General features: G+C 45.5%; 1 protein-coding gene across 5 annotated transcripts in view; it reads right to left on the bottom strand.

Annotated features, from left to right (window-relative positions):
* DMRTA2 (DMRT like family A2) overlaps positions 1-24,845 on the bottom strand; it is a 94,338-nt gene that overhangs the window by 53,528 nt on the left and 15,965 nt on the right. The gene's annotated exons all lie outside the window — the stretch shown is intronic.

Genomic DNA, 24,845 nt, shown 5'->3' on the forward strand with positions numbered 1-24,845 from the left:
ACTCAAAAAAATTAATTGCAGTTTAAAAAAATGAATCTCAATTAATCACACTGTTAAAACAATAGAAAACCAATTGAAATGTATTAAATATTTTGGATGTTTTTCTACATTTTCAAATATATTGATTTCTATTACAACACAGAATACAATATACAGTGCTCGCTTTATATTATTTTTATTACAAATATTTGTAAAAATGATAAAAGAAAGAAGTAAATACCTTGCAAAGCTGGCTACAAAAGTGCCATGCAAATGCCAGTTCTCACTTTCAGGTGACATTGCAAATAAGAAGCGGGAAGCACTATCTCCCGTAAATGTAAACAAACTTGTTTGTCTTAGCGATTGGCTGAACAAGAAGTAGGACTGAGTGGACTTGTAGGCTCTCAAGTTTTACGTTGTTTTGTTTTAGAGAGCAGCTATGTAACAAAAAAAATCTACATTTGTAAATTCAACTTTCAGGATAAAGAGATTGCACTACAGTACTTGTATGAAGTGAATTGAAAAATATTATTTCTTTTGTTTTTTTACAGTGCAAATATTTGTCACAAAAATAAATATAAAGTGAGCACTGTACACTTTGTATTCTGTGTTGTAACTGAAATCAATATATTTGAAAATGTAGAAAACATCCACAAATATTTAAATAAATGGTATTCCATTATTGTTTAACAGTGTGATTAATAGAGATTAATTTTATTAATCACTTGACAGCCCTGCTTATTTTTGCTGTTAAGCCTGCAGAGCCAAAACAGGGAAGGGAGACTGAGTTGGCCTGTGTGTTTGAACAGTTTTGTCTCTTCAATTTAGATGGCAAATTCCTGGGGGGCAGGAACAATTGTCTCCATATTTATTTGTACAGCCTCAGACATTGACATGACTTTAGAAACAGTAATAATCCTCAACTGGAGGAAGCCACATCCTTCCCCCAAAAGAAAACAAAGTTATTTCTCATGTTCAGGAACGTATCTGTTAGTAACGTTGGTACATTCTGGAGCTATTACATCTCTTAATGGAACATGGTGTGTGGCACTCCACAGAGAGCGACTTCGGAGAAGTTAATTATAATCATATGTCTTCCTCAACTCACAGCACTGGCAGAATATGATTGACAGGTCCTCCGATGGCAGAATTCAATTAAGTGTAATTTGAATTCCCATAAAACAAGTTTCCCTTTGTTGTAACACTGAAATCAGTATTGAAACAGGATAAAACAGATATTAAATAATATAATACGCTCTATGATATCATCTTAAAGCATATAAATGCCACTTAATAATGCTGCCACAGTTGCTTTCTGAAGACCAGTGAGCTGGCTCTTTAAATATTAATTTTTACCATGAGGTGCTATCTGAAAGTAAAATATAAATGTCAGACAGGGCATGGGAGAATAAGGACCAGATTTGCAAAGGTATTAGGCACCTAGAGATGCAGATGGACGGTTTTGAAATCCCCTATGTACCTAACTCCCATTGAAGTCACAATGGAGGCACAGAAGAGTACTGATCTGTCAGATAAATGCCATGTCCTCCATGCATTCCCCTTTCCTCTTCTCCCAAAAGGTCAGTGACTTTCCCAGGAGACTGTATTATCTGGGAATGGCTGGGTAATGCCATGTCAAATGGCCTTTGGAGTGTCACACAGGGGAATACAGCTCAATTTCCCACCTGCACCAGGGAAGAGCAGTGCATTCTTCTCTCAGATGTGCTTTGCTACTATTCTCCCTACTTTTGTCCACTCGAGACTAGACTATTGTAAAGTGCTCGTCTTGATGCTACACACCGAGACCTGCCAGAAACTAAAGCTAGCACAAATGCTGGTTAACCTGCACATCTGTCACATGAATTATGGCTTCCGATCCTGCATCCCTAACTTATTTAAAAGGCAAAGAAAACACCCAGGAATTTAGAGACCAAAAAAGCAGTTTCACCAACTACAGGAGCTCCCTCAAATTAGTATGCAGGGCCGGGCTAAATAAACTAGCTTGCCCTTTGTTTGACTTAAGCCAAGCCAACAGGAACACAGCAGACATGTGGGACGGGACCTAGGCCCTGGAGTGGATGGGGCGTAGGGTGACCAGACAGCAAGTGTGAAAAATCGGGACGGGGGGTAATAGGAGCCTATATAAGAAAAAGCCCCAAATATCCCTATAAAATCAGGCCATCTGGTCACCCTAATGGGGTGGGTTGGTGAAGAGACGACGGGAGACAGTGTATTTATATTTTTTAAAATTTTACTAATTAATCATTCATACATCTATCAACCTGATCATTTCACTTGTATATTGTATCCCTTCCCCCCTACATATTCGCTGCCTTTTTTAGATCGTATGCTCTTCAGGGAAGTGCAGTGGCTGTGTCTTTTTCTGTGTTTAGAAAGTGCCTAGCACATTTTGGGCACTACTGCGTTATAAGTGATAGTGTTATAACGATGCCACTATAGAAATCATTAACCCTTTTAATGCTGTGTCATGAACATACCACTAGGTATAAATCCAGAGCCTACAGGTAAGAGACTCCATATGCCACTAACAGTCCCCTGAGTCATCCAGTTCCACCCGCTTTGGTCAGGGCATCCTACTGGATGGAAAAGAGCTAGATTCAAGCCCCTGCTCCAGATCAAGCAGAGGGGGGGATTTGAATGAGTCTCCCACATCCCAGGGGAGTGCCCAAGCCACGGGGCTATTGGCTATAATGAGGTAGGGGCTGTCTGTCTCAAGGCAGGTCAACCCAACTCCAGGAGAGGGGTTACAGCTGAGAATCCCGAGTGGAGAAAGGCCCCTGTCTCCATCCTATCAGCCAGTGGCTGAAGGCCCATATCAGTGGGAGTTAGATGCCTAAGCACCATTGAGGATGTGGGCCCAAGCCCTGCCTTTTTTCCCCTGTATTTCACTCCTGGCTAGCTTAGGCAGCTCCCCACTTAGCTTGCTAGCTTCCAGGAGTCTCTCTCTTAGGCACCCAGCTCTCTCCATGCATTGCATGGGCAGCCTGGCTCAGGGCTGAAGATACCACTGGGAAGCAGTGGGCCTAGGAGTTAGACATTGCAATGCATCCAGCCCTGTTTGCCTCAGATCCCTATGTGTGAAATGGGGATAATCCTCCTATTCTCCACCCCTTTATCTGCCTTATCTATTTAGATCGTAAACTCTTTCAGTCATCCCTTACTGTCTGTTCAGATAGCTCTTCTCACAAAGGGATCTCAATCTTAGCTGGGGCCTCTAGATTTGAGAGTAAAACAAATATTTCTGCTTTCATTTAAACCCACGGAAGCTTAGGTATGGAAAAGTCTTTGCTCTAGAGCCTGCTAAGCTATAGTTTAAGTATTAACTTATAATGCAGCAATTGACAAAATAAATGGAACTCTAAATAAAAGTTTTTCTTTGTGCCTCTAAGATTCACTGTGAACTTTAAATATTTAAAGAGCCAACTTATGTGTGTCTTTAAAATGAAGTGGTTAGGAGAGAGTTAAAAAGGAAACTGACACGTCCCTCTAATGCTATGCAAATGATATGTAAATACAAATACATATTTGACAAACCTGGTTTTGGGGGTTTTGAGTAACATGATTCATCTGAATCACCTCTGCAGTCACAGGAGTCATCAGTGACACACAGAAAGGGCCCTCCCATCATATTACTGAGAATATAATCAGCAGGGGAAAAAAACTCTGCATAGCAAACATAACCTACAAAGCCACTTGCCCTAAGTGAGAAACATAAAACAGGTGTCATGGGACAAAAAGATTCTAGAGATGGGGCCAAACTACAGTGCAGGGAGAATCAGCTCTGGCTCTGTATTTTGAACCCTTCAAAGCTTGGCCATGTTTGGATCCTGGCCCCATCACTAATGAGCCTCTTACACAGTCAGAATAACATCCACATGTGAGTGTCCCCATAATCAGCTAGATGGTTGTCTTGGGCAAATGACAACTGCTATTGGGAGCATCCCCACGAATGCTGTCAGGGTAACGGTGCACGGCTGACTAGCAAAGTTTGCCATTAAAAGTCTCTGAAAAAATAGCAAATAAAATTAGGGCTAAATAATTAGTTTCTCTAAAAAAAAAATAAGGCAGCAGTTGACAGTTTTGACTTTTTACAACACAGATTAAATTGTGTCTCTCTTCTAGCATTGGCATATAGGCCAAGGGACACTGCCAGTTTTTTTTCATGCAGTCTCTACTGCCCTCCAGTGGGCTTTTTAAAGAGTAAGTGAGCAGAATGTTTTGTTTCAGAGGGTAGATAATTATTTTAATTAGCAATTTCAACCTGCATTAGGAAATCATGATTTTGGGGAGGGGAGGGGGCTTTTGCTTGGTATTTGTAAGCTGCTTTTTATAAGTGTTTCATTCCCAAGACTAAGAATTAAGCAGTGTCGTGCCTTCCGCTCTATTTTATACTGATGCTATTTCCCATCATTCCAAAACTACATCAGACCATTTGTGCAGATTAGCAATCCCTTTGGAGCAGGGATTGTCTATTCCTGTGCATTTGTGCAAAGTGCAAAGACCCAATCCTGATAGTGCCCAAAGGCCCCGTCGCGGTATAAATTACTACTAATAATAAAGAAGTCAAATTCAGCCCCTTGAGTAAGCAGACACAAGGCAACTGAAGCAAATGTAGTTACACCCAGTTATGCAAAGCTAAATTTGGTCCTTAGGTCGTTATCTGCCAGCTGCACACCCATTTCTAGTCCATGAAACGTTCAAAATGCAACAAATTATTTAATGCTCACTTCTGTGGTCAACAAACAAAACCTTGCTGGATTTTGGGCTCCTGTCACTCAGTCTTTTTAAGACTACAAAAGCATATCCTAGGCTGAAGCAGTAATGGGCTCAAGACGCAAAATTGAGACCTGGATCTGGAATATCCCAACGTTGGGGGGTGTTCATGTCCAGGCTGTGGCCTGGGTCTACAGCTAGACTAAAGATACTGAGACAGATCCCTAGGTGTGCCAGAGCAACACACAGAGGGAGGTTTTACCCCTCTGATTATGGGGGCTGCCAAGCGCCAAACCAGTCCCCAGCACACATTAGAACAGCCTCAATCTGCTCTAACTTTTTAACTGCAACAACCGCTCTCAAGGAGCCTCTCCATTGGCCAGGATATGGCCAATGCGACATCTATCAGCCCCCAAAACACCCCCTCCCAACTCCCACTCCATCCCAGAATCCCCCCTGTGCCGGGGAATGGAGGGGTGGAGAGAGGACAGGAGCAGCTCTGCTAGCCCTACACCAGATGACTATCCCTTTGCACTAGTGGCATCCTCAGATGCTGTCTCAAGGCAGCTTTTACATCCCTTTTACGGCATTAGAGCGATGTAAATGGGACATCAAAGGGGCCACGGATCTGGCTCACCAGAAGTGACCTAAAGAAACAAACATCACTATATTTACATGAGACACACAAGGTGGGTGAGGTCAGATCTTTCATTGGCCCAACTTCTGCTGGTGAAAGAGATGAGCTTTTGAACTTACACAGAGCTCTCCTTCAGGTAGTAGGACAGTCAGAACAGATAGTGTGCCCCAACCAAACGTGATTAACTAACAAAAGGGACTGCATTTTGCTTGTTCCTCACTCCATCATCTATGATCTTTCTAGGGAAGCTTGTTATTTAATACCATGCAGCCTTCTGTGGTAGTTTGTATGAAAGTCTCTATACAAAATAAGCTTGTGACCAATTTTATTTTCAGCCTCCATACTTTTTTTTTTTGCATACAAGTCTTACGGTGTTGGTACAAACACAATTAAAGTGCAGCTTCCTGCTGGAAAATAACTCTAAGCCAGAAAAGTGGCATCAGGGTGGGTTTCTGTGTTTACTGTGACTGACTCCAGTTCTAGTTTTTACAAGAAAGAAGACAGACTTCTTAACTGCCAACCCAACAGACTCACCCTAGGTTCTGGATTCTTTCCTACTCCTGTATTATCACTCATGCTAAAGAGTGAGTGACATGTGTCAACAGGAAATCCCAAATTAAGCACTCAGTTACACCTGTGCTGCCACACTGACGGCTAATGGGATTGCACATGTGTGAGTGAGGGCAGAGTTTGAAGACTGTAGGGTTGCCCTATTGACAGCACTCGGTTGCTGTACGTCAGAGCTGGCTAGGCTGACCAGACAGCAAGTGTGAAAAATTGGGACAGGGGATGGGGGGTAACAGGAGCCTATATAAGAAAAAGCCCCAAATATCAGAACTGTCCCTATAAAATCGGGACTCTGGTCACCCTAGAGCTAGCTTTGAAATCACCCACTGACTTCTGTGGGTGTTTTACAAGAATAAGGCAAGGAAGATTTGACACCAAGATCATACTCAAGTAACAGGGTGAAATCCTGGCCCTCGTGAAGTCAGCAGAGCTTTTAGCATTGATTTCACTGGAGCCAGAATTTCACCCAAAGTTTTAAAGACTAACTCTGTGCAGTGGGGTCTGCTGTCGCCCTGGTACTTAGCACACCCCTTACACTCCCTCAGGCTCTGTTGAACAAATATCAGGATGCCCAAGATTAATTCACACTACAAGGCAATTAATCTTACTTTAGTTTAACTCTCTTCCCTGCTCCTGCCTTTGTCTCCTGTTTTCATGTCCTATTTCTCTGCTGCAGATCAGGGCAGGGACCATATCCTTTTAACATGTATGTGCGTCCCCCCCCCCACTGAACACTCTTGTCCCCCCAAAATGGGAAAACTTCTTCTTCCTCCCTTCTCAAGGGCTTGGTGACCCACCTTAGGTCCTGGATTCTGTGCATTCAGTCTCTCCATCTAGTGGCCAGGTGCATAAGCTAATACGCAACCCCTAGGGCATCTTATTTATATGTAACCCTTCTGCCCCTCTGAGTTGGGAGCAACAAGGGCCAGGTTCAGTACCCAGGGGTTCCGTTTCCATAACACAATGCAAAACCGGCTCGAGCCCCCACCCAGTGACCTGGGACAATTACCTACCACCCCCCCAGGCGCCTCTCGGAGGCAATACTTCCCCTCTCGCAAGCACAGAGTCTGAGTGTAGCAAAATCCTTTTAATAAAGGAGGGAAACAATGTGGCATCATATTGGGGAAACACCACAAACAGGATTCATAACATAAACCCTGAGCAAAAGACCCACCAAGTAAGTTTGGCAATGTCCTTTTCCCCTTAGGGTCTTAAGCCCAATCACCCCAATGTCCAACAACCCAAAAGTCTCTGTCCTTGGTCAGTGCCGCCCCAGAGTTCCAAAGTTTATCTGCAGAGTTTTACCCCCTGAGCCTGGGTGGAAATGGGGGGGGGCACACAGGGTGTTAAGGGGCACCTTACGTGGGCCGGGGCCGACTGCTCCGCCTCTCTGTGGAGTTCTGCTGCAGCCTTCACCATGACCGGCTCCACTCCACCAGCTGCGCCGCTCCTCCAGCCGTCCCCACAAACTGCTCAGCTCCACTCACTGTTCCGTGGGCTGCTCCAACCATGCTGCAAACTGCTCTGCTCTGCTTAGCGATAGATCTTCAGGCTCCCCCACTAGTTAACACAGAACTCAGCCCAGTAAGTTTAGCCCTTTTAGTGATTTCAGCTTATAGTAGGGGAGCCCCAGTGCTGGTGCACCATTGGCCCAAAGTGAATTCAGCTCAGCAGCCTCTACATGGATTCCTAATGGAATCAAAATTAGCTCTGCTTTTCAACAGTGGAGAAAGAAGAAGGTGCAATTGGTGTTCCAGGCCCTCAAACAGAGCCCATACCATCAGGTACATACATCATTTTCTCTCTCCCCCCCCCTTCACTGGGAATTGGAACCCATGTCCCTTGTCTAGCGAGTGCTACTTAGCTGATGGTGAGATCCTCTGTCATAAAACAGGTTCATAGTCCCTCATTCACATAACCAGGGTAACAACACTTTATTCCTCCTGCCCCAATAACAGAGAAATTGAGGATCCCACAGGTGTCAAAGTGACCATTCTAGTCTGCCATGGGCTATGCTAGGCGGGGTGGGTGTGCCTATGCAAACAAGATCATCCCCCTGAAATTCTTTTCCACACTCGCCATAATTCACCACCAGATGTCAGGGTAGAGCTCATCCTGACTCTGCTTACATATAAGTAGAGGAAATCAAGGACCACAGATAAGGCAAGGGAATCAAGAATGTCAAACAAATGAGTGGCCAACACATCCACAACAATAAATCGTATACTAAATACCCACAAACTGAGTAAAAACAACAAAATGCCTCCAAAATCTCCTCCCAGGTGTTTGCTGGTGGGTGGAGTTAGATTTCAATGAGAAGAGCTAGCATCCCTTCCCAGGAAGCCAAGAGCTCTCCCGTTAGGTTCGAGCAGGTATCTAGCGGCATCTAACCCCGGCTGTTTCCTGGCTCCTAGTGCAAAGGAGGCCTAGTGGGTGCAGCAGAGACTTAGGGATCAGTCTCTTCTTTATGGAGCTGGTGCAGCGAGCTGCTTCCCCACCAGCGCTTCAACAACCCAACTCCCTGCAGCCAGCTCGCTCTGTCTCCACAAACCCTGTCCCTTCCAGGGCTCAGTGCACCTCAGCGCAGTTCCAGCTACATGCAGCCCATCTGGGGCCTGCAGCTGCCCAGGTGGGCATGTCACTCAGGCTGAGTGACTCAGCCTGAGGAAGCTAAGCCACAGCCTCTCTGTGTGTCACGTACAGGAAAGGCAGGTCGTCTCCATTTCATTTTCCCTGCTTTTGTGCTGCTGTCTGTGGAAGCTGCTTTCTTAAATGGGGAGAGGGCTACAAGCAGAAGGTATTGTACGAATTTATGATCTGTACACAGGAACTGCACAGAGAGACAGGGTAGTCCAGCATTTCCCCATCACTTTTATCATGCCAGCATCCCATGCAATAGCTTCATGCTATGAACACAAGAACGGCCTTACTGGGTCAGACCAATGGCCCATCTAGCCCAATATCCTGTCTTCAGACAGTGGCCAGTGCCAGGTGCCCCAGAGGGAATGAACAGACCTGGGAATCATCAAGTGATCCATCCCCTGTTGCCCATTCCCAGCTTCTGGCAGAGGCTAAGGACACTTCAGAGCATGGTTTTGCATCCCTGCCTATCCTGGCTAATAGCCATTGATGGATCTATCCTCCATGAAGTTATCTAATTCTTTTTTGAACCCTGTTATAGTCTTGGCCTTCACAACATCCTCTGGCAGAGTTCAACAGGTTGACCGTGCGCTGTGTGAAGAAATACTTCCTTTTGTTCATTTTAAACCTGCTGCCTATTAATTTCATTTGGTGACCCCTAGTTCTTTTGTTATGAGAAGGAGTAAAAAACACTTCCTTACTTGCTTTCTCCACATCAGTCATGATTTTATAGACCTCTATCATATCCCCACTTAATCATCTCTTTTCCGAGCTGAAAAGTCCCAGTCTTATTAATCTCTCCTCATATGGCAGCTGTTCCATGCCCCTAATCATTTTTGTTGCTCTTTTCTGAACCTTTTCCAATATATATTTTTTTAGATGGGGCGACCAGATCTGCATTCAGTATTCAAGATGTGGGCATACCGTGGATTTATATAGAGACAATATGATATTTTCTATTTTATTATCTATCCCTTTCCTAATGATTCCCAACATTCAGTTCACTTTTTTGACTGCCACTGCACATTGAGTGGATGGTTTCAGAGAACTATCCACAATGACTCCAAGATCTCTTTCTCAGGGCTGGCTCCAGGCACCAGCTTAGCAAGCAGGTGCTTGGGGCGGCCACTCCGGAGAGGGGCGGCACGGCCAGCTATTCGGCGGCAATTCGGCAGAGGGTCCCTCACTCCCAGTCGGAATGAAGGACCTCCCGTTGAATTGCTGCAGATCGCGACTGCGGCTTTTTTTTTTTTTTTCTTTTTTTTTTTTGGTGGCTGCTTGGGGCGGCAAAACCCCTGGAGCCGGCCCTGCTCTTTCTTGATCTATGGGTTAACTTGATACTTTATCATCACTCATGTCAAACAGCTGCATAATAGCTCTACAAGCCCCTGACTTTTGCACTGTAGAACTAGAGTCCTCAAGGCTTACTGGGTCAAAAAAGCAAATAGGTACCTACAAACTAGTTTGCTTCATAAACTAATCTCTCCATTCTGCAACCCACACATAGCCTCAAAATGTATGTTGAGTATCTTACCACCCCCTCAAAAACTCCATTACAATTATAATTAAGGTCTGGCATAAACCCGTTAGCATGGGGCTGAGCCTTCACATTTAACTCGTTAGGTGGTTTTGAAAATTATGGACCAAATCTTCCTTATCTTACTAAGGCAAAACTCCCATTGGTGGGCACGGCCAGCAGGCCTGCTCCTGGCAGGGATTTCTGTTTCTCCTGTATGTGAATACAAGAGTACAGCCAGCTAGGTTTGCAAGCGTTCACTCCAAATTTATTTTTATTTCACCCCACTCTCAAGTATAATTCAAATCCTCATGTTCACTGAGCAGTTGACCCTGCAGCCTCTATTCAGGTAAAAACAAAAATCACATTGATTTCAATGAAAGCTGAGCTGATTGTACAGCACTTAACACAGTGGGGCCTTAATATTAAATCAGACACCGAGCGATACAGTCTCTGCCCTTAAGTCATTAAAGCAAGACCTAACAAGCATGTGTAGGCAGCTCCCTGGTGGTCTAGTGTCAGTGCTCAATTGCCAGGTGAAGTTCCAGACCACACGTCTGGTCCTTCCAATACTGTCACTCACAAGTGAGAGTAATGTAACCTGGCACAGCTTCCTCTTCATCTGGGGAGTGCAGGTTCCACGCGCTGCACCCGCCTTACCCTGTGCCCCGTAGTGCTGTTCACTGAGGGCTATGCCGTGTTCCAACACCCCACAGGCTCACCAGCAACACTGGCTGAGTCCCCAACACATCCCAGTGGTGGGTGGAGCACTCTTACCCTTCCCGCTACCCAGGATGGAGCAAGTAAGTGAGAGGCACCCACCGCTACCAAACAGCTCCAGCTGGAGTCAAAAGGGACCATGCCCTAGCCGGAAGCTCCAGGCTGGTGGGGAGGGCCACTAGCTCCTTGACCCACTTGGGCGGTGAGGGGGAGATATAAACTATCAGCCAATGACACCCCCCCCGCCTCCCTATCATAAGTGACAGTGCCCGAAGGCAGTTCCAGCTCCCAAAGAAAGTGACAAAATGGCATCCCGCAGTTTTCCGGCACAACTCAAGCCCTGCCTAGTGGTCAGGAATCAATGCTCTCTCATCACTGCAGCTGACGTTTGATTCCCAATCAGGGAACTCCCTACAGGCTCCTGGTCTCTAGCAGCTTTCACCTGCTCATCTCTCACTGCCAGGCAGCTCTCACCATTCCCCTGGGTCCGGCTCCCCAGTGTGAAGACATCAGCAGGCCAGCCCCTCCACTGTTCCCCTGCATCAGCCTGCTCTGGCTCTTCAACCAGAATGTCAGGAGACAACTCCCTCCACAGATCTCTGGCCTTCAGCATTTACATAGGCTAGCTATCATTGTTAGCTGTGCTACATTAGCCCCTATAGAGCACAACCAAGACTGGGACTCCATTCTGCTAAACACCATTCTGCTAGACATGGAGGAGGGATAGCTCAGTGGTTTGAGCATTGGCCTGCTAAACCTAGGGTTGTGAGCCCAATCCTTGGGTGGGGGGAGCACTTAGGGATCTGGTGCAAAAATCAGTACTTGGTCCTGCTAGTGAAGGCAGGGGGCTAGACTCAATGACCTTTCAAGGTCCCTTCCAGTACTAGGAGATTGGTATATCTCCAATTATTATATTAACACACAGCAAGAGGCAGTCCCTGCCCCACACCACTTACAGGATAAATAAACCAAACAAACAAAGAAAGGAAGCAGAAACAGGTATAGCATGATCAAGTGATTTGCCTAGGGTCACAGGTGGTGAGTGGTGGAGTTGAGACTAAACCCAAGGTCTCCTAGCTATGTTCACTGCTACAGGGTTTTCTGCCAGTTATCATTTGTGTGGGTTTTATTGTTTCCTGAATTATGATTGTTATGTTCACAGCATACTCACAGAGAAATTAGATAACAAGCATACGATACTCTTGCTGGAAGGTTTCAGTGTAACAACTGTATTTCTTAGAATTCAGAATGGTAACATACAAGAACCAAAACAGAGAGAGACAAAGCAGACTGCTCCCTAACCAGAGAGGCATAACTCACCCCACGTTACTCTAGGCTGGCTCTCTGCAGAACTGACTGATTGCACACTTTTCTACACAGCACCCTAGCCTGCAAAACCATTAGGAAAACCATTAGGGTTTAAATTGACAGGTTGTGATTTTTTAAAAAGTTTTCAATACACCACAATGATAAGCATCAAGAACTGCAGACCAGATGTTTTTGTCATCTAGGTTGCTTTTCATATTGTGTTAATAAAATAGTGGCTGCACTCCTATTATCTTGCATTCTCTACATCAATTTCATTTTACTTTTAAAATTTTGGGGCTTAAGGCACATTTTTTTTCAACTCAATTTCCTTACAAATATTTGGGGCTTGACCCCGCATTCCTTGAAGTCAGTGGAAATTTTGAGTAAGCAAGGGATGCAGGAGCAGACCTGTGAGTTGTGCACTTTTACCTTATCGTTTGCTTTGGGACATGTCATGATTTATTTCTACAGACGAACTTGGCTGGAAGACCCATTGGAAATTACTAAATTATGTGAAATGGCATATAAATGAACGAGTACAATTTAAAAAATCAAGGTTATCGCATCATAAAACACTTGGTCCTCCAGACAATTGTATTTCCATTTTCAGCTATTTATGGCAAGACTTTGCAGCACATTGGCAAATGTTCCATAGCGTGCTTTGCAAAAGTAACGAAGACATCTCAGCACAACCATGAGAACTCATCACAACTTTTAAATCATTGCTGAGAAATGGAGAAGCCACCACCTGTGGGTGTGTAAATTCCAGGCATTCAAGTTAGAGAAGTCCAAATTAATGAGGAACTACTATATTTTTTTTCTTTTTGCTTCTATTTCAAGCAGCTTACTTGACTACAACTCTTTATCAAGGCCCCAGTCCTGGGAGCACTTCAGTCATGAATTTTACTGTTATCCTGTCATCCCATTCCCATGTCTCTGTTTCTTTTAATTGGTGCATCATCATAATCATAGTTTGTGAGATCTCTGGGGCAGGAACTGTCTTTTTTTTTTAAAAACTTGTTTGAGGAGTGCCCAGCAGTGCAGTGGAGTCCTACTTCTGACTGATGCTACTGTGGAACAAATAAGAACTCCTGGTGAGTTCAATTTATACTGGTGTAGGAAAGGGAAGTCATGGCCAGTGGCTTACTAGCGAGGTGGAGCATCAGCTGTCTCTGTTACTGTTGACCCTTCCTGCTGTTTTCCTACAACTCACCGAGCTTGAACAAAAATTCTGAAAATGGGAAGATCTGAAGCAACTGACTGATTATGACCACACTGTGGCAGCAGAACCAAGACACTGCTAAAGCAAGTCCCTTAACAAATGGGACAAGAGGCAGAGGAGTACACATCCAGTATCTCTCCTTCACAGAGAGCCGCAGGCCAATATTATTTAAAACTAGACTGCTGATGCAGGACCATTCCTTACAGAGAGGTCACCTCAGGTATTCCCATCTCTCACTTCACTGATTCGGGCAGTTTCTCTGGCGTATTCACGCTCACTGAGGAACTAGCATAGATTGGGCCCAGGTCTTCAAAATATTTAGGCTCCTAACTTCCACTGACTTCAAAGGAAATGAGGAGCCTAAATACCTTTATGGATGTAGGCCTTTGAGCAGTGTCACAGAACAACTCTAGCCCGTGCCAGTTGCTTGAGTGCTCCAGGTAAGCGCTCCAGATCCCAGCTGTGCAATAGTGAGGGTAGCACTGCCTTTCCTCACAGTGGCTTTGAGGATAAACCCATAACAGACTGAGGTGCTCAGGTGCAAGCTCCATACCACAATCCAATGACAACATATCCCAAGATGATTATTTTAGCCGCCGCCTTCCAGAGAAGCATGTGGCACTCGATGAGTTAAAACTGGGTGAAGAAGTTTGCTATTGAAGCCAGCGGCTCTGGGGTGGGGGAGGAGGTAAATTCAGCACAGAGTGTGCCCAATCCATGCACAGCAATGAAAGGCAGAAAGTTCCCTTCACCCTCTGCCCCTACCCTGTTACAGCTGCTCAGAGCTGGGCGTGGTTCCCTGGAAGAGAGGAGACAATGCACCCAGCAAGCACTGATCAAAAGACTGCACGGAGGGAAGGAGTGAAAACAAGGCTACGGGCCTGCCCTCCTCCCAAGAGCACATGCTGCAAGATGACAGAAGTGCCTCTAAAGCAGGCACGTCCTTGGAGCTCCACGAGGAACACAGACTGATTCAGCCCATCCAGTGCTGCCCCTCTCCATTATGGCCAGCATGGCCACCAACTCTTGTGATTTGATTGCATGTTTTGCAATACTTGGTCTTTGTCTTAAAGCCCCTGCTCCTGGACTCGTCATTACATGAGAATCTCAGCATTTTGTGGTAAGCTGAATGCTTGCAGATGTGAACCCTAGAGGCTCAAAAGCCAGAAGGCAAATAAAAGACCAATTTTTGTTTTTACTCTGATGATTTTTAAGGCAATCTCATGATGTTTCGGGGCCTGATTTGGGGAACATTTGGGGTTGGCAATACTGGGGTTTACAAACTATGGTCTAGCCCATAATCAAATGGCCTAAGACAGTCAGTGTCTTGCGCTCGTATAGGAGCTGTAATATTTAAATTATTTTTAACCCAGGTGAATAATAAATAATAAACTTAAGAATGATTACAGCAGATCCATGCGGGATGACTCCCCGTGCAGCTTAATGGCTACAGTCTACTGAAACCTGATAACCCAGTCAGTAATTTGTATTTTGTAGTGTCCATATGTACTGCTCCGCCTGCTTCCCCTCTCACCGCAAGCTTGTGGCCATGCACTCTCCCAGGCTCTTGCTTAATCTCTTTACCCCAGGTCCTCAGAGGTATTTAGGCACCTAACTCCAATTGAAATCAACAGAATTAGTCAGTGGACCTTTGGTGCTTCCTCTTCCTCTGCTGTACTTTACCCATGGCCAGTGCTTCCCCTGTCCCCGGCCCCCTCCTGGCTATATCAGTGTGATCTTGCCTCCTGCCCATGCCTGAGCCACATCTGGAAATTTAATTTGTGTAGTGCAATGACAAAGCTTGATTTGGGCATAAAGGGGAACAGCCAAATTGGGGCCAGACACTGGCTTTCAGGGCCACATGACAATGGCTAGAGCAAGCACAGCTGTCACTGTAAGACCAGGGCACAAGGTTTCAAGGCCAGCAGCCCAATTAGGGTTGCCAAGTGTCCAGTTTTTGACCAGAACCGCTCTGTCAAAAAGGGACTCTGGCAGCTCCTCTCAGCACAGAGCTGTTAAAAGTCTGGTCGGCGGGGCAGCAGGGCTAAGGCAGTCTCCCTGCCTGCCCTGGCTCTGCGTGGCTCACGGAAGTGGCCGGCATGTCCAACTCCTAGGCACAGGGACCAGGGAGGCGCCGTGTGCTGGCCTCGCCCCAAGCGTTGGCTCTGCAGCTCCCATTGGCCGGGAACTGCAGCCAATGGGAGCTGCAGGGGCAGCACCTTCGGGCACAGGTAGTGCACAGAGCCCCCGGCCTCTCCACCTATGAGTTGGACATGCTGGCCACTTCCGGGAGCCGCACGGAGCCAGGCCAGGAGCCTGCCTTAGTCCTGCTGCGCCACCGACTGGGAGCCACCTGAGGTAAACGCTGTCCAGCCAGACCCTGCCCCACAAACCCCCTCCCACACCCCAACCCGCTGCCCTGAGTCAGAACCCCCTCCCACACCCAAACTCCCTCCCAGAGCCCACACCCCCTCCCACACCCCAACCCACTGCCCCAGCTCAGAACCCCCTCCCACACCCAAACTCCCTCCCAGAGCCCACACCCCCTCCCGCACCCCGACCCGCTGCCCTGAGTCAGAACCCCCTCCCAGAGCCCACACCTCCTCCTGCACCCCAACCCACTGCCCCAGGTCAGAACCCCCTCCCACACCCAAACTCCCTCCCAGAGCCCACACCCCCTCCCGCACCCCAACCCGCTGCCCTGGGTCAGAACCCCCTCCCACACCCAAACTCCCTCCCAGAGCCCGCACCCCCTCCCGCACCCCGACCCGCTGCCCCAGGTCAGAACCCCCTCCCACACCCAAACTCCCTCCCAGAGCCCACACCCCTCCCGCACCCCAACCCACTGCCCTGAGTCAGAACCCCCTCCCACACCCAAACTCCCTCCCAGAGCCCGCACCCCCTCCTGCACCCCAACCCACTGCCCTGAGTCAGAACCCCCTCCCACACCCAAACTCCCTCCCAGAGCCCGCACCCCGTCCCGCACCCCGACCCGCTGCCCCAGGTCAGAACCCCCTCCCACACCCAAACTCCCTCCCAGGGCCCGCACCCCCTCCTGCACCCCAACCCACTGCCCTGAGTCAGAACCCCCTCCCACACCCAAACTCCCTCCCAGAGCCCGCACCCCCTCCTGCACCCCAACCCACTGCCCTGAGTCAGAACCCCCTCCTACACCCAAACTCCCTCCCAGAGCCCGCACCCCCTCCCGCACCCCAACCCACTGCCCCAGGTCAGAACCCCCTCCCAGGGCCCACACCCCCTCCTGCACCCCAACCCACTGCCCCAGGTCAGAACCCCCTCCCACACCCAAACTCCCTCCCAGAGCCCACACCCCCTCCCGCACCCCAACCCACTGCCCCAGGTCAGAACCCCCTCCCACACTCAAACTCCCTCCCAGAGCCCGCACCCCCTCCCGCATCCCAACCCACTGCCCCAGTCCTGAGCACCCTCCCACAACCAAACCCCTTGGCCCCAGCCCAGAGCCCCTCCTGCACCCAAAACCCCTCATCCCTAGCCCCACCCCATAGCCCACACCCCCAGCTGGAGCCCTCACCCCCTCCCACACTGCAACCCCCTTACCCAGGTCAGAACCCCCTCCCACACCAGATCCCTTGCCCCACCCCGGTGAAAGTGAGTGAGGGTGGGGGAGGGAAAGTGATGGAGGGAAAGGGTGGAGTGAGAGGGGGACAGGGACTCAGAGAAGGGGCAGGGGAGGGCGGGGCCTTTGGGTAACGGGTGGGAGAGGGGCAGGAAAACGGTGTTCGGTTTTGTGAGATTAGAAAGTTGGCAACCCTAAACCCAATCCATGAGCTTGAGAAGAGGGCCAGCTCTCCCCATCCCAGATCGGCTCCTTCACAACAGATCAGACTCTGCAGGGTGGAGGGCATAGGTGCTGGAATTATGGGTGCTGCAGCACCCCTTGTCTTGAAGTGGTTTCCATTATATACAGGGTTTACAGTTTGGTTCAATGGCTCTCAACACCCCCACTATAAGCATTGTTCCAGCACCTTTGGTGGAGGGGACAGACACTTAATTTACATTGGTTCCCCCATTGCACAGTGAAGCCCCCAAGCCCCATTGATCCCCTCCCCAAGATCTGCAGAGGCCACAACTATCTACATACATTCCTTCCTGGCTCACTCCAGAACCCCTCCAGTACTGGATTTGTGCTAGCTGACAGGTCTTCCCCAACCAGCCACGAATCCTGGAGGATGAGGTTCAACAAGCCAGAAGTGTACACAGACTCCAGCACTACTAACTTTGTAGTGGAGTCCCAACAAGGTTGCTTGGGGTGGGGGTATGACAAAATGAGGAAAGCTCCCTCTACCTCTCCACTTGCTTCCCCAGGAGAAGCTTTGTGGAGTCTAAGGGACGATCTGCAGATTTTCTGGGTTGTCATCTCCTCTGCACGGCAGCCACTTTTGAGAAGGGGGCGGGGGGGCAGCTGCAGCCATTTAATATATAGCAAACTGCACCATCAGTGCCTGGGGGAGGAGAAATTTCAGCCAAAGACACTAGAGCAAACCCCTGATCTTATGAAAAGTGCCATGGGGGTCTTAAAATCAAGACAGAGCAGGCAGGAGATTGGTTCTTAAGCACCCACAGTGGGAACACATCTGACTTTTTTCTCCCCCTTGAACAGTATCTGCTGTGGCTGACCCCGCCCCGGACAAGGAGGCCCCCTCAGGAGTGGGGTTTCCCTGCAGTGAAGAGCCACCACCAAACCATCAAGACAGCTGTGCTTATTTGGAAGAGCGACCCCACTCAGTCTGTGCGCCCCCACTGCAAACATTACAGCCAGGCCATCAGCATGTGCAGGAGCAACTGTGACGCTGCAGATATCACTATTGAAACAAAGGGAGGTAAGGGGAAAAACCCTCATTACGAGTCCAACTCCCCTGCACTCTCGCAGCCACTCAGCTCACTCATTGCTGGGACAGCAGCTGTTGCCTGAACATGTTAAAGCATCCTCTACCAGTACCTGGTGACTGGGACCCAGAACTAGAGGAACACATTGAAGGAAGTCAGGGCCAGATTTTCAAAAGGTGCCTAATGATGCAGATAGATGCCTAGTGGGATTGTTCAAAGGGATTTCATTGGGGTTAGGTACACAAATAGATTCCTAGTAGGGTTTCATAAGTATCTGTGCACTGAACCAATGAAATCCTTTTGAACAATCCCACTAGACATCTATCTGCATCTTTAAGCACCTAAATACCTCAGAAAAAAATCTGCTGCCCACTCAATCAGATTGTACTACATGCAACCAGAGGTGCCTGCTACTTAACCTAGATGGAGAGTCTGTACGGTTAAGAAAGAAAGGTGAGGAGGTGAGGAAACCGGATAGATTCTACAGTGATTCTATTAAAGACAGATGTGACAATTAGCATCTGATCTTCCCTCTGTCCCCAAGAGAGACAGAAGAAAAATATCTAGGCAACTCAATAACTTTTGGAGCTCTTTTTCTTGATTTTGTTTCATATATTAAATATATTATTCTCTAGTCTTTAAATATAGTTTTCCATGATATGATGCATTCAGTGCAATTGATATGATACTTTAAAGTTCAAATACAATTTTTCTTGGCATTGTTACGTACATTTAACACTTCATTGAATACACTGAGCACGCTGGATGGGTACCTATTGTAGTATTTTAAAAATTCAAAGAAATAAAATAAAGTAGTGGGGATGAATCTAAACCATAATGCTCAGATCCAAACGCCCCCTAAGTTTACAGGGTTTTTGGTTTAATCCAATCTCTTCTCTATTCTTTAAAGAGACAGTGTCATTTCTGTCTGAAAGTGTTCTACCTGCTATTGTTACAAGTACCATGTAAGGCTATTATAAATGTAAAGAGATTAGACGGGGAAGTATTTCCCCTCCCCCATTTTTTTCAGTGTGCTTGTTGTGTATTTGACAGCATTTAGTTGGTACTCACTTTCACTATATTCAGTTCTCCCTGTTGTATACGTGGACATTCACACAGCAAAAGAGAAGAGAAAAACTTCTCAAGAAAATAGGAAACTTATGGTTATAAAACCATACAAGTATAAAGGAGACAGGGCAATTTGTTGGCTTTGATTATAGTAGAACCTCAGAGTTACGAATATCTCAGGAATAGAGGCTGTTCATAACTTTGAACAAAACGTTATGGTTGTTCTTTCAAAAGTTACAACTGAACATTGACTTAATACAGCTTTGAAACTTTACTATGCAGAAGAAAAATCCTGCTTTCCTTTTGTTTTTAGGAGTTTATGTTTAACACAATACTGTGTTGTATTTTTTTTTCTCTGCTGCTGCCTAATTGTGTACTTCTGGTTCCAAATGAAGTGCGCAGTTGACTGGTCAGTTCGTAACTCTGATGTTCATAAGGCTGAGGTTCTACTGTAACTAGGTTTTGATTTCATGGTGGCCCTTTAAATACGACTAACTACAAAATTCTGCCTAGCCTTTGCAATTCCTCACTTCTAACCTGTGATCCATTTCTGAAAACAGAAGGGGCCATTTGGTTTATTATATGCACAGCCTTATCAAGAAAATTGATGGATGTAAGAAAAATGAGAATAGCAACTTTTATGTAGTGTGGCTTTCAAATCTTGGATGTCAATAAAACATGAGATGTCCCAAGCAACCTAATAAAAATGAACCTTTTAATATAGTTACACATTCCTCCTGACTTACCAACAAATCTGCTGGGTCTGATCGGTATATGAGTAGTCTGTTCATGTTCTAACAATGCAGCATATTTGCTAGCCCTCTGTTTGTACGGCCTTGTAAAAATTAAACTAAGTTTAATCAAACTTGGGTGCCTATATTGCTATTTAACAAGTAATAGATTAATCATACTAATATTTAATGTCAGCAGTGTGCCTAGTGCTGTTCAAGACGAAGATAACAGTCCCTGCCTCAAAGACTTTACAGTCTAGAAGACAAATCAGTATTTAAATGGTTAAATCAGCATTTTGGTATCTAAATACAGATTTAGGGGCCAACCCTACAAATACCTATGTGCATGAGCAACTTTACCTACGTTGTGAGTAATCCCCACTAAAGTCAATGAGACTACTCACAGGTGTAAAGTAATGCATGTGCATTGTTTGTAGGATCAGGTCTTAAGCCTGAGCTTTAGGCACCCAAGTTTGAAAACTTTCTTCAACTACAGTAACTTGGGTCCATTATCTGATTTTAGCTGTTCTTGCCTGTGTGCCGATAGATTTTATGTGGATAATTCCAGTATTGCTTTTTGTGTCTTGAAGCCAAATTCTGATCTCATATATTGCATAGCTCCCTTTGTAGTTTACAAAAGAATCTGATGGCAGAATTTATCGCTTGTGGTACCTCTGTTTAAGGGGATGATGGCAATTAGCGTTTACACAATGTGTATCCTTGGAGTGCCAGAAAGGAAAAATAAATATTTCTTACTGGCCAGAACCCCCAAAACAGTCCTAAAATAAAGGAAGCCAAACAAATAGAGCATATGATCATCTTGCATGACCCAGGCTGGAGTGATCCTGCTGCATGTTAGAAAAAATCCAGTAGGGAAACTGCAGACAAGTCCCAGGCTACCATTTCAACCACTGGACCATCTCTATAGTCTCAAGCACACTTTTTTGCTGGAAGAGACTTTTCTACACCTCTGCTTTGTATGGCAAAACTTCTGCATTTATGTCACTAAGATAAAACAAAACTGAAAACAAGTAGTTGAGGGAAAAAAATTAAAATGTGAAACAAAAACCAGACCAAATGAGAATACATAGTAAAAATAAGTGTCTGAAAGACAGAAGTGGTTTTGGGGACAGACGAGCTCACACTATACAAAGAAAGCAGCACGTTGTTCAAATTTGTAATGAAGGGTCTAGACTAGAAATTATTGGAAAGGGAGGACATTGAAGATATTCTTGTTCATTGACTTTTTGGCATTAACAGAGCTTTCTCCTTTTACAGAATATTTGTTGTTTACTATTTTGAGCGTTTACTTTTGGGATGAGATTTCATCACAATATCATGATATTCCCATGAGGTATAAAAAAATCTGTGCACCAAATGAACAGGAAAGTGAATTCCTCTAATTATTAAGACACAAAAAATCTGTGCTAGAGTAAAGAGTGCCACATTTTTAAGCCATCCTCTGAATTGGTCCATGTTTCATAGTTGAATCTGCATGTGTGTGTCCAGATTTTATGCAGACAATTAAAGTCACCTGGGAATATGAGTGATGATTCGGAGGGAATGGAGAGGTTAAGACCCCATACAAAGCTTTGAAAATGTCAGCCTTAGAGCAACACTGTTTAGCTATCACTCATTTATAATTATCACATATGTTCCAAAGACTGTGGCTATTCTTCCTAAGGCTCTGGTTCTGCTCCCACTGAAACAAATGGAAGAGCTCCCAATGATTTCATTGGTACAGAATTGAGACCAAAGACAACCAAATGCATTAGACCGGGGTTCCCAACGCAGTGCCTGCGGGCACCATGGCACCCGCAGGGGCATCTAAATGCACCCGTGTCCTGGCCGGTGGTTGAGTATCCGCCGAAATGCCGCCGAAGTTCGGTGGCATTTCAGCGGATGCTCGACCGCTGCCACGGTCCTTCGTCTGGCGCCCGCCAGAGGAAAAGGTTGGGGACCACTGCATTAGACAATATATTTTCAGTTTAGATTTGATGCCCACCTAATTTGAAAGTTTCTTCTGAACATCCCCACAGAAAAGTGATAAACAGATCGTTATCCAAAACCCAAAGTTTCTTAACTAGGCAAAGCATTTTTTCATACTTTATTTTTAAAAAATTGCACTTTACTATTTTAACCCTAAATCAATTCATCAGCCATTATAAATGTCCTCTGAAGGATGAAAGCCTCCCCCATGTTGTTGGGTTTGTCTTTTTTATGAGGGGAGAGGGGGTTGGTTAGGAGAGAATATGATCTAGTGAGCTCCACCAAAGAATTCCAGGTCATCTTTCGCAGGCCCCTTTCATGTCCCACATCAGGTTTCTTATCTCACCAGTCTGGTCTTTTTCCCCTTTTGTCAACTTAGTCACTCTACTTAGCGGAAGTGAAATTTCTCCGTAGCTATGCAGCAGATTGCTGGGCAGCATGGTAGTCCCTTGAGAGACTTTTTCCCCCCATGAACCATATTGTGTCTTCAGTCTTTAAGTGGAATATTCTGTTAGAATTCCACTTAAACATCAACGGCACAATAGGGATAGCTTAATGGTTTGCGCATTGGCCTGCTAAACCCAAAATTGTGAGTTCAATCCTTGAGAGGGCCACTTAGGGATCTGGGGCAAAATCAGTATTTGATCCTGCTAGTGAAGGCAAGGGGCTGGACTCAATGACCTTTCAGGGTCCCTTCTAATTCTAGGAAATAGGATATCTCCATTTATTATTAGGACCCTACATCCCTATTTCCTTAATAATCTTTCATGGATACTATAGTGCTGCTGTCTTCACAATTGCATTTAACACCAACACAACGTGTTCCTGCTTTCCTTCATTGCTCCCATAGTGCTTCCAACGTAACCTTCACTGAGCCAAAGACTTCCCCTCAGGTTACAAAACTAAGGTAGATGGGTTTGCTAAGTTACTAAGTTTTTTCCCCCTTACATCATGAATATCTCTACTGTTCATTAGAAACCGCTCCACAAGACTTGACCAATCATATTGCATTTTCAGTAACAGTAGCCTGTGGACTTGTGCATATTATGGGGTTGTTGTTGTTTTTTAAACTCTGTTACTTCATCATAGTAAGTCTATTGAACTAAGAGCTACCCACTTAAAATAAAATTGTTAATTATGTTATGAGCAGCATGTTACCCTAGTAGAAACAGCCACCTTCATTGCAGCTTCCCCAGACACAAAGGACTCATAACTCACTGTCGGAATAAAGAGATCTCAGTCAAAAGGATTCTTACTTCTTAATTCTATTTACTCCTGTGGTTTATTGACATCTATCTTTGTCTTATGACTATCATAACTCTGGCACAATGTTATAACAGCAAGGAGAGCAGAATTATAGCCTCTGCCTTGACATTCGTGAGCCCATACTTGGAAAATATTGTCCCTGAAAAAACACAGAACAGGGACTCACAATTAACACTAAGAAGTGTTAATTAGACAGAGCTGGATCGACTTATTAAAGAGAGGGTATTTTACTTAGCCTTCTCTCACACCAGCAGCATAGCTTCCACAGCGAAGTCAGCGTGCTTCTGCTCATGGAGCTAGGAGTGAAGACACTCAGAACCCCTGGGTGCTCTGCCTTATCGCTGAATGGATATTTATTAGCAGCCATGCTCTCGGGCCATTGAGGCTGTCTATTTGGGACACCGATTCAATTTTTCCATTGTAAGAGTTTTGCTGTAAACGCTGAAGCAGAATTTAACACATTTTAACGAAAATAGGGTCCAGAAGAGATTTCCTACAACAGGGATTACTGTCTTAATTAGGGCCCTTATTAAACAATAATTACTCAAGTAACCCAAGAGTCTGATAATCAGGCCCTAACTATCTCAAATTGGGCAACCAAAAATGAAGGCACCCAAAATTAGTGGGCCCTTTGGAAAATGCAGACTAAATTGACAAGCCCAAAGTCTCCCAGGGCCAGTAAGTCAGAGGTAGGACTGGGAATAGAAATCAGGTCTTCTGATGCCCATTCAACAGATACCCATAAACCTCCATTGCTTCTCGAGTTCACAAGACCATGCTGCTCCCCTGCAACAATAACAACTCCCCCACAATCCATGAGAACAATCCAGTGAAAACCAAACAAGCCAAACTGAATAGATAAGGAATAAACGTGCCTTTCAAAAGGCATCATATAAGAAACAAGCCTGCTTTACTTTAGATGTGCCTCACTCAGCACATGTTTTTTCATGTTTCGTTGTCTTTTCAGATTAATCTCTGAGCAGACCAGGAGTCCACGCTCGCATAGCTTCAGCAATGTGTTAATGCCACCGGATGGGTATTTGTGCTGCGCAACCTCCTCAAGACAATATTTAATATTTGGATTATGAAGCATATAGCTGAGAAATCTTGTTCAAGTCTATCTTCCCAGGGTAGCAAGGCAGGGAGACAGCACAGAGATAGCGTTTGGGAAACCCAGATGTGCTGAAAATTAAATTGTTGGATACAGAAGACTAGTCACTGTTCTGTGGCTAAAAACAGTCACTAGGCATGGTTATTATACTAATAAATGTTCATTGCTAGGTTACCAATGCATATGGCCTCTAGTCACTTTAACAACTAAAAGCCATTATTTCCAACAAATGGACAGTGTGCCCCCAAACAATAGCCAGAATTAAAAATAAAAACAATGAAAGTAAAAAAAAATTGCTCTCTGCATGCAATGTGATTTAGACACACACACACACACACACACACACTCCAAAATGGGGAAAGGAGGGAATTTTACAAAATGTAAAGAATTCAATTCAATGTGTAAACAGGGATCACTCCAGAAAAACCATGGTGTTTAGAATCAAACTATATTGAAAGTGATAATGTTTATTTAACCCCTTTTTTAGG

This window comes from Mauremys mutica, chromosome 8, assembly GCF_020497125.1.
Source record: "Mauremys mutica isolate MM-2020 ecotype Southern chromosome 8, ASM2049712v1, whole genome shotgun sequence".
Taxonomy (NCBI): domain Eukaryota; kingdom Metazoa; phylum Chordata; order Testudines; family Geoemydidae; genus Mauremys; species Mauremys mutica.